We start from the raw sequence: 8,718 nt of genomic DNA, 5'->3' as shown, positions 1-8,718 counted from the left end.
GTCGCACTTGAGAACAAAATATGTGAACAAAACATCACACCATGCTGTGAGCGTCGCGCAATTTCCTGCGAAACCGCCTTTACTCGCTGTTTCCATCCACAAACCGCGACACGAGGGATCTCAAAATGTTCTCAGCTGACGAAGATGTACGGCGCAAAGAAGTTTGGGATGATCGGGCATTGAGCTGTCTTGGCTGAACTGAAAGGATTCTTGCAACAGGTCAGAAAGCTTGGTAGAAGGAGATGGGCTGGGAGTTCCTCAATCGTTGAATATGTAAGGGCTAGGCATCGGATAGATTGTTGCCACATTTCATACGGAAAATATTGGTCGCCCGCGCCTGGATTCATGTTGTTGCGAAATGAGAACGTTTTCAATTTTACCGCAAAGTCTATAGCCTGCGAGAAGGCTCTCTCTCTTCGGTGGGCCTGCTCGCAGGCTACGAAGTCTATCGCATAGAGACTCTGCTACATATCACCTGTCAAATCACTTCCGAATTAAGACACCCTCGCTATTGTTTTTCAAGATTTGTTTCAGTTTGGCCTGCTCCAGAGGTAGTCGACGGCATCTTTGAAGTTTGTCCGTCTGCGACCAAATTTTGTCCTTCGGTGGACAAACCGGTCGCACTTGGTTTTTCATTGTGATGACAGATTTTTGACATAAATAACAGTTTTGTCCTCTAGTGCGACTTGGCCCTTAAACAGCGTTACGGACATTACAAAAAAATCAACCTACGATTTTTTATGTTCACCAGATACTACTATTCCTGTGAATTGACATGCCAGACAAAATTTCCTTAATAGTGAAATGAACAAAGTTGCTTCATAGTTTTTTAAAATAATGTTGTATCCCTTATTCTGTCCTTACATTTTGAGCTGGAGGTAAAAAACTGCCGTTACGGACATTACATGTTTTTTGTTACGGACATTACACTGTGAATTGTGTTTTACACAGATAAAGTTTAGGGCAAATTTAGATTTTTTCTAGTATAAACTTCTGTTAAATAACAATGTCAAAACTGTTAAATTGATCTAAATCAGGTTTAATTCTATGCTATTTCTCTCTTTTATTTGTACTGGTCACCAAAACTTTAGCCCTACACTTCTGTGTGCAAACATAACAGTGGTCTGACTGGCCTATGAGAAATGATTTGGATATTGTTTTCAAGAGAAGAGTGTTCTATGGCCCAATAGAGCTGCTTGGCACTGGACCATTCCATATTCCAAGCCTTGCTGAAATCACCAAATTGTTTAAACATCTAAGGAAAGAGCCACATGTTTTTAAGTAAAACAAACAGTGATTACGAGCAATCAAATGTACCAACTGTGTGAACTGAAATGACTTTTTGCAAGCAATGTGTACTTGTTGAAAAATGTCCAAGATTTTTAAATTCAAAGTGGTGATTAATTAGAAATTTAAATCACATTTAGATACATGTAGAGTACACAGTGTTACTGCAGTTAAAACAACTGAGCTGGCTTTGTTACTATTGCTCTAACGTGTTGTTATTGTAAGCATTTAGAGGAAACTCTATATTATTCTCTATCCTCTATATTTTCTTTTCTATGAGATTGTATTTGCAGGCAAGTTCCTTATACTTAACATTTTTGCCTAAGAATTAAACTAAATATTTGACTATTTACGGTTTAATAATGATATTACATTTGTACAGATTTATTTGTTCCTCCAATCCCCCTTTGCGAGAAGCAAGGTTGGAAATTAGTTACCTCGATTTCATTGTGTCCCATCACACAAAGTTCTGCAACTTCATTCTGAATGCAAAGCTACTCTACTTTCTTTGATTTCAGGCAGGATATTATAATTACATTCATAATGTAATGTCCGTAACATAATGTCCGTAACTTGTTGCATTTTCTCCAGTGATTCACATTGTTGTTGCAAATTCTCAATGCTGTAGTTTGGGCCCCTTCAAGCTAAAAAAGGATCCCAGCTCATGAAAAGATCTGGATTTTAATTGCGGAGAAAAAAGAAAAAAAGTCTGTTTTTGTTACGGACATTACGTAATGTCCGTAACAGAAATGTTTTTCAATATAATTCAGCAATAACATTCAAGATGGCCCAAAACCTATCTGAAAATTTAACTTTGTCTGGCATTGACTCAGTTTTTTTAACTTGATGAGATTTTTGAAATTAACGTGCCCTGCTATAATAATTTGAAATATTACAGCTTGATAGCTACTTAAGCAAGCTTCTCATTGGTCAACAATCAATGGCCTCTCTTTGCCGTTTACCACAAAACAAACTTTTCACAAATTATTTCCTGAACACTTTGGGGTATCCTCTTTCCAAATATCCGTGGTTGGGTATCAAAAGATATGTTTGAAATTTTGACATTTTAGCTACTCTAAAATGGAATGGCCCATATATGACTTGTCTTTGGGTTTTGGAATTTCAGTGACGAACAGCTGTTCAATGTACCTTAGAAACCTCATTATTTCTGAATTTGCTGATTTGAACAGAGTGGAAATTAAAGCAAATTTTTTTTTAAAATTTCATTTATTCTTTTAATTCAACTGTAATAGGCCTGTATGAATTGATGTGCTATTTTATTTAAGATTTGAGTTTTTAGTTCAACCATTTGTTGAAAAGTCCTTGTCATTCATGCTAAAACCATTCCCCAATGACTTGTCAGGCTCCCTTTGCATCTGCTTAAGTTGCTGTCTTAACTGCAGTGGCTATTTTTGCTTAGAGTTGTCCTTATCTATAGATAGTTAAAAATGGACGTTTTTTTTACTTTCATTCATTCACCTTGTTCAGGACATAAAATGAACTTGAAACTGACCAGTTTTAAAATGGCTTGGTTGCTCAGGTGGTAGAGCTCGGTCTTGGACTTCAGTCTCATAATGTTTTGAGAGTTTACTTGAGAAACAAAGGAAACATGCGCACATTTTTCACCATTACTGAATCTACCTGAGAATTCCAAAAGTAATGGCCCCCGTTACTTTCAGATTTAACACTACTTTTGGGTAGCCTTTACTTTCGGATACTTAAAAAACGTTTGTAATTTAGTAGCCATCTCACACAAAAAGAACACTGTAACATGTGTTCAAAAGTTCATTATATGTAGTTGTTCAGATTACATGCTGGTTATGCAACCAAACAAAAGCAAGTTGTGGTGGTCCTTCTTGCTTAGAGTTGTCATAATCTGTTTCACTTCCTGAGTGGTAAAGTACAACAGTGTGGTCACCTATCCTGTTTACTTGAATTTGAATTGATGGCAATCATTTCTTTGAAGTCAGTATAACACTTGATTATTTGTGACACGTTTGAGTGGATTTTGCTTAATCAGATCACTGAAAACAGAGAGGTCTTGTTTGACTTTTCAGTCAAACATTGTAACCTGCTGTTGGGGAAAGAAAGAAGCATGCTCCTCAGCCAAAAAGTGAATAGGCATAGCATTAACAGCATTTTTTAAATGGAAAGCTTGTATGGTCAATGTATTAAGTAGATAAGAGTTCATCTATTTCCTAAAACATTTTGCTTTAATGAACAGAATGATGAAGAAGTACAAAACATGGTTTTAGCGAACTAGTCCCAGTCCATGACAAGTGAGATGCAGAGATTCCACAATGGACAATGACAACAATAATTATTATTCTCCTCCCAAGTATTTAGTGTTCCTTGTGTCAACGATAGGAGATAAAACAGAAGCTTGATTATCTTAATAATATAGGTTCATTGTTCTTTCAGCCCTTTGCTGTGGTAGTCTTGAAGTCTCCATAGTGTCAGGGGGACCTTTGGTCATTCTGGTTGTGGTGTACATGTAGGTCCCACTGCTGTCTGCTTTGATGTAGGTGTTGGCGGTGTTGGTTTGGCTCCAGTCTGCTGGGTTGTCACTTTTGGTGTTGGGAAAAATACCCAACAAAACTGTCCACATTGCATTGTAAACAACAAATTAGATAGATCTGTGTTACAGAAATCACATACCAAAAAGTTTCAAAGAAAACCACCCAACACACCAATTGGGTTCCCAAACAAAATTTATTGAGTTTTGAAAACCTGGCAACCAAACTTTAGGAATCTGCCAATTAAAAGCAAAATAAGAGAAATTTAAATAAATAACTGCGCAAGAATTTACAGAAAACATGTTGTAATGAAAGTGAAATTTGAGCCATGCAAAATTCCCCGCCAAAAGCGGAACCACTTTGGGGGGCTAATGTTTGGAGGGGCTTACACATGGAGGGGTTTATTTTCAGAACTTTACAGTTACTCTTGTTTGGCCTTTTTTCATTTCTTGATTGGCGCGTTGATCAATGCGCCAATCAAGAAATGAAAAAAGGCCAAACAAGAGTTACTGTAAAGTTCTGAAAATAAACCTTTCCATTTGTAAGCCCCTCCAAACATTAGCCCCCCAAAGTGGTAACACAAAAAACCCTCCTATAAATCGCCCCTCCAAATATAAGCCCCCCCCGTACTTGGAAAATTGCTCTCAAATACAAAGTAAAACAAAGAAAAAAGAAAAAATGGTAAATTTATTCCAACTATAAGGTTAGCCAAATCGATTTGGAAATGGAAATTTCCCTCCGTAGATAAGCCCCTCGAAAAGGGCCTTTGAAAAATTTTACCCCCAGGGCTTATTTTTTGAATTTTACAGAAATATTGACTGATTCAACTATTAAAATGTCCTTGATGGAAGGGTCACCAAGTAGTAGTGGTTTGTGATTGATTGCTATAATCAGGTTACTTCAGCCAAGAACAAAGAATCGTGCTTTGTCACAGGTATCAGCTAGGACAAGGGCTTCTCCCTCGATTGATGCATAGTGTGATTCCGCGGTGGGGCGAAGCAGCTGCCAGCCAGTGTGACCTTCCAGCAGCTACAACAGCAGAAGGGGTCTGAAGATGGGCACTGGCGGTGTTTCTGGAAGAGCAAGTAGCCTATGCCAGTCTTTGACCAATGTGTTGCTGCACACTCCTTCCTCTATCTCACTGATGATCGCTCACTTGAGTTGAGTTGAGTTGAGTCGGTTGAGCTGGTTGTCCCGATGGAAAGGTCTTCCATGTGTGAGAGACTCTCGGAATATTGGTTGCAAAGATAAAGATGTGGTGCCGTTTCAGCTGCAGATGTGAAATCAGTCAATGGCCTGTTTGAAGATTTGTCCAATGTAGCTCATAATTTTGTCGCTAATGCAGTTGGTCTTGTCTGGTATGTGTGATGCGTTCTCATTAAATCGCCTGGAGTATCCATCTCCTGAGGCATTGTAGCCCTGGGGTGCCATTTTGTAACTGGTAACAACCCTAGGGGGTGATGAGGGAAGTATGGTAAGAGTCGTTTTCATGGAGTGGTACACTGTGGTAGCCATTCCAACAATCTAAGTTAAGACTGTCTTCTTGTGTTGTGGGACTGAATGTGCCCAGTAGAATGGGCTTTTTGTGCGGTGTGGTTTGGTGTTTGTCTTTGCACACACCACCATTTGATGACACAATTTCATTGGTTCTCCCAATCGTTCCGGCTCGAGGACACTAAGGGTTACATCATGGCCGAGACAAGCCTTTACCTTTTCTTGCCAGGGTTGTGGTACTGGGATCAGGGTGTGGTGGGCAACTGGCTCTGCATCTCATGTGTGGACTGGTCATTAGTGGCAGTGTTGGCATTTGTTGAATGTGCTAGATTTGTGGTAGCTTTGGAGCCATCCCTGCAGACATTCTGTGTTTGCCTCGGTTGCTGGGAGTAGTGGCTGCTTTGGTTTGGGAGAAGGGCAGTTGCCGAGTTTAGTGGTTTGGTCGATTTGCTCGGCTTTAGCAGATGAGGTGTTAGCGTTTGCACTCCCCAGAGAATCTCAGGATGCCTGCACCCACTATCTGTGTACCACTGTTTGCTGCATCCATGCACATCGTGACAGGTATGAGGTCTTTCTCACATAAGCCAAGGGGCAGATGATACTCATACTGGCGAGACAACTTTGACAACAAACTGACCGCCTGGGCCTCATTGGTGGGAGGCAAGTGCTATCACCATCATGTCATCCCTACTCCTCTAGCCAAACTAGGGGAGCAGTCTCCCTTGGTCAAACTGCAAAGTGCTGGGATGGCAACCTTCTCAGCTTCCCTGCCTACGTTACTTGGAAAGTTAAGCTTCAACCTGGTTGGCTTAGCGTTGCTTTGACATTCTGCCTTAAAGTGGCTCGTTCTTCCACAGAGGTGGCAGGTGTTTCTACAAGAGGGGCGTTCTCTTTTGGTGATTTTGAGTGGGTTCTTGTGGCTATTCCCCTGTTTGCCACAGGAGACACATCCTTCATTTTAGTGGTCTTGCGGTTTTTTAGGTCACTTGGTTTGGTGCTGTTGTATTGGATGCATGTGGCATAAACACCATGGGTCTGGAGCAGGTGACATGATCAGATGATCTTTTCCCAGATATCTTGGTTTCTATGAACCAGAAGACTTGGAGTCTCATGGGTTCCTTTTGCCATTTAGGTGAAGCTGAATTTCATTGTCAGCTTTTCTATGGTTGACCGCATATGTGTGTGTAGATGACCTTGAGGTTGCATCCTGGACAAGTTACCAGGAATTTGCATATTACGGCTTGGCTGTGAAGGTGTTGACCAAAGCTCCAGACAAGTAAAGTAGAATAAAGTAAACTTTATTTAATTAAACAGGGTAGCCCATTCAGCTCAAAGGTTGGTATCCATAGGGGCTCTGTAAAAATAACATCAGGTTATAAATACAATTTTATACATAGATTAAAAAGTTTATAACTATATATTAAAAACTAAACCTTTGTTACAAATGCAAATTACAATACTAATATGCTAAGAGAAACCACTAAGAACCATTTCGATAATAAAAACCCTTTTGCACGGCACAGAAAGCCTGTGTGTCATCGGCTTTTGTCGTGTCAGTGGGCAGCGTAATAAAATCAAAATTTGATTTCACCCTAGGTAACAATAACCTACTTTTCTGCCTTGTAGAATAGCTATGAATGTTCGGAAATACTAGAAAAAAATAATAATAAATAACTTGGAGCTAATGAATTCAGACAGAGAAAAACAAGCTTGGCTTTGCCAGATGGGTTCATCTCTATCCTGGCTATGTTATGTAATTGAGTATGGGCAATCAAGAGGTTTTCTTCCTTGACTGCAAGCTTTTTGATTGCTTCCTTGACCTCTTCTGCTGTTTTGTTGGTTAGCGATCCATCAGTGTTTGAATGAGGTCCTTATGAAGTTGCACATCACAGCACTTAAGCAATTGAATTACTTTGTCCTTGCCAGTGTTAAACTCAACTGAAGAGTGCTCAATCTAAAACCTATCTATGATCTTATTCAGTATCATTACTTGAACTTAATACAAACCACAGTTAGCTAATGTACAGGGCTACAAATAACAGCCAGTCAACGGACAATGTCCGCTCAAAAATACCGGTAGGTTTTGTCTGTGCAACTCCTTGGATGGCTGGACATTTTCTCCAGTCATTTACTCTTGAAAGGAAAATTTCATTTGAGGTTTAATGAGGTTGTGCATTATTCACTTTCCTGAAACAAAGAAAAGAAAAGAAGCGAAGAAAGCAAAGAAAGATACCAACAGACCACCTTTGACTACAGTAAAATTTCCGCTATTTGCCAGTTTCCACTTTGTCATCCATCAGTCATGAAATTAGCAGGTCTTCCGGCATAGCGTGCTAATAATGCTAATAATTCTTATAGTCCGCGTGGAATTTTCTGCAAACTAATGTTGCAAACTAATGTGAGAAGCGAAACAAATGTCCCTTGAAAGTGTCAGTACGAAGGTCCAGGCTACTCTCTAATAAAATTTCAAACATGTATCTTAGCCCTTTATTAAGGTGAGAATCTGCTTGATCGTAACCTTCGTTTTGATGACTTTAGAACGCTTTTAAATTTAATCGTACAAGCAATAGGCAGCGATACTGGGAAGCACAAATGTCATAACTTATTATAAGTACTTTTTCGATTTTACTCAACATTTTGGCTATGCAGTGTGTTCCACACCTCCTGCACTCATTGTGAGGCTGCTTCCACAATAAAAACTCACTAAATGTACTTGTAAATGTACTGAGGGGGAAGAAGCACTTTTTAAGAGTTGCAAAATAATGCATATTAATTTTGTCCGGACAAAAGTGGGTTATATCCAAGCAAAAACAGATTTGACCGGACATCTTAACTGGCGCCAGCAGGGAAATCTTTTCAAGCCATGTACATACAAACCATGTTAGCTTACCATCTCTCGTTATGATAACGAGGATTATTGCCAAGCTCTAGCAAAGCTTCAGTAGCCTTCTTGGTACATGTAGGAGTAATGTTAGTGGTTGTTGAAGATGCAGTGTTGTTGTTGGAGACCCAGTAATTCAGTTCTGGTCTTGGTGGGAAAGGTTGTTTGTACACTGGAACAGCTGGATTGTAAAGTGGAATATTTGGAAAGACTGGATAAAGTTGTGGGCTGATAAATCCTGGAAGCAACAAATATGGGCTGGGATAAGTGGATATTTCCCTCATAATGCATGCTCCACATTGGACAAATCACTTGGAGCAACTGTGTTAGTCAAATGCTGTGCTCTTATTTCTCGATAAAATGGCTTAATTATTTCTCCCTGGATGATTGTTAAGGAAGTTGCAAGGGTATCACTTAAACCTCATGTACATGTGAGAGACTGTTAAGTTCTAACATTGGTTATTGCTTGAAATGTTGCCATGATAATTAAATGAAGTGACAAAATCTTAAACAACCGATTCTGCTGACAGTGTAACGATT

General features: G+C 39.4%; 1 protein-coding gene across 1 annotated transcript in view; it reads left to right on the top strand.

The window, feature by feature from the left end:
* The window catches only part of LOC138043221 (protein O-GlcNAcase-like), a 29,304-nt gene that overhangs the window by 1,470 nt on the left and 19,116 nt on the right, over positions 1-8,718 (top strand). The gene's annotated exons all lie outside the window — the stretch shown is intronic.

The sequence above is a fragment of the Montipora capricornis genome, chromosome 3 (genome assembly GCF_036669925.1).
Source record: "Montipora capricornis isolate CH-2021 chromosome 3, ASM3666992v2, whole genome shotgun sequence".
Classification (NCBI taxonomy): Eukaryota; Metazoa; Cnidaria; class Anthozoa; order Scleractinia; family Acroporidae; genus Montipora; species Montipora capricornis.
Note: the sequence above shows the minus strand (reverse complement) of the source record. Positions and strands in the feature narration are given on the sequence as shown.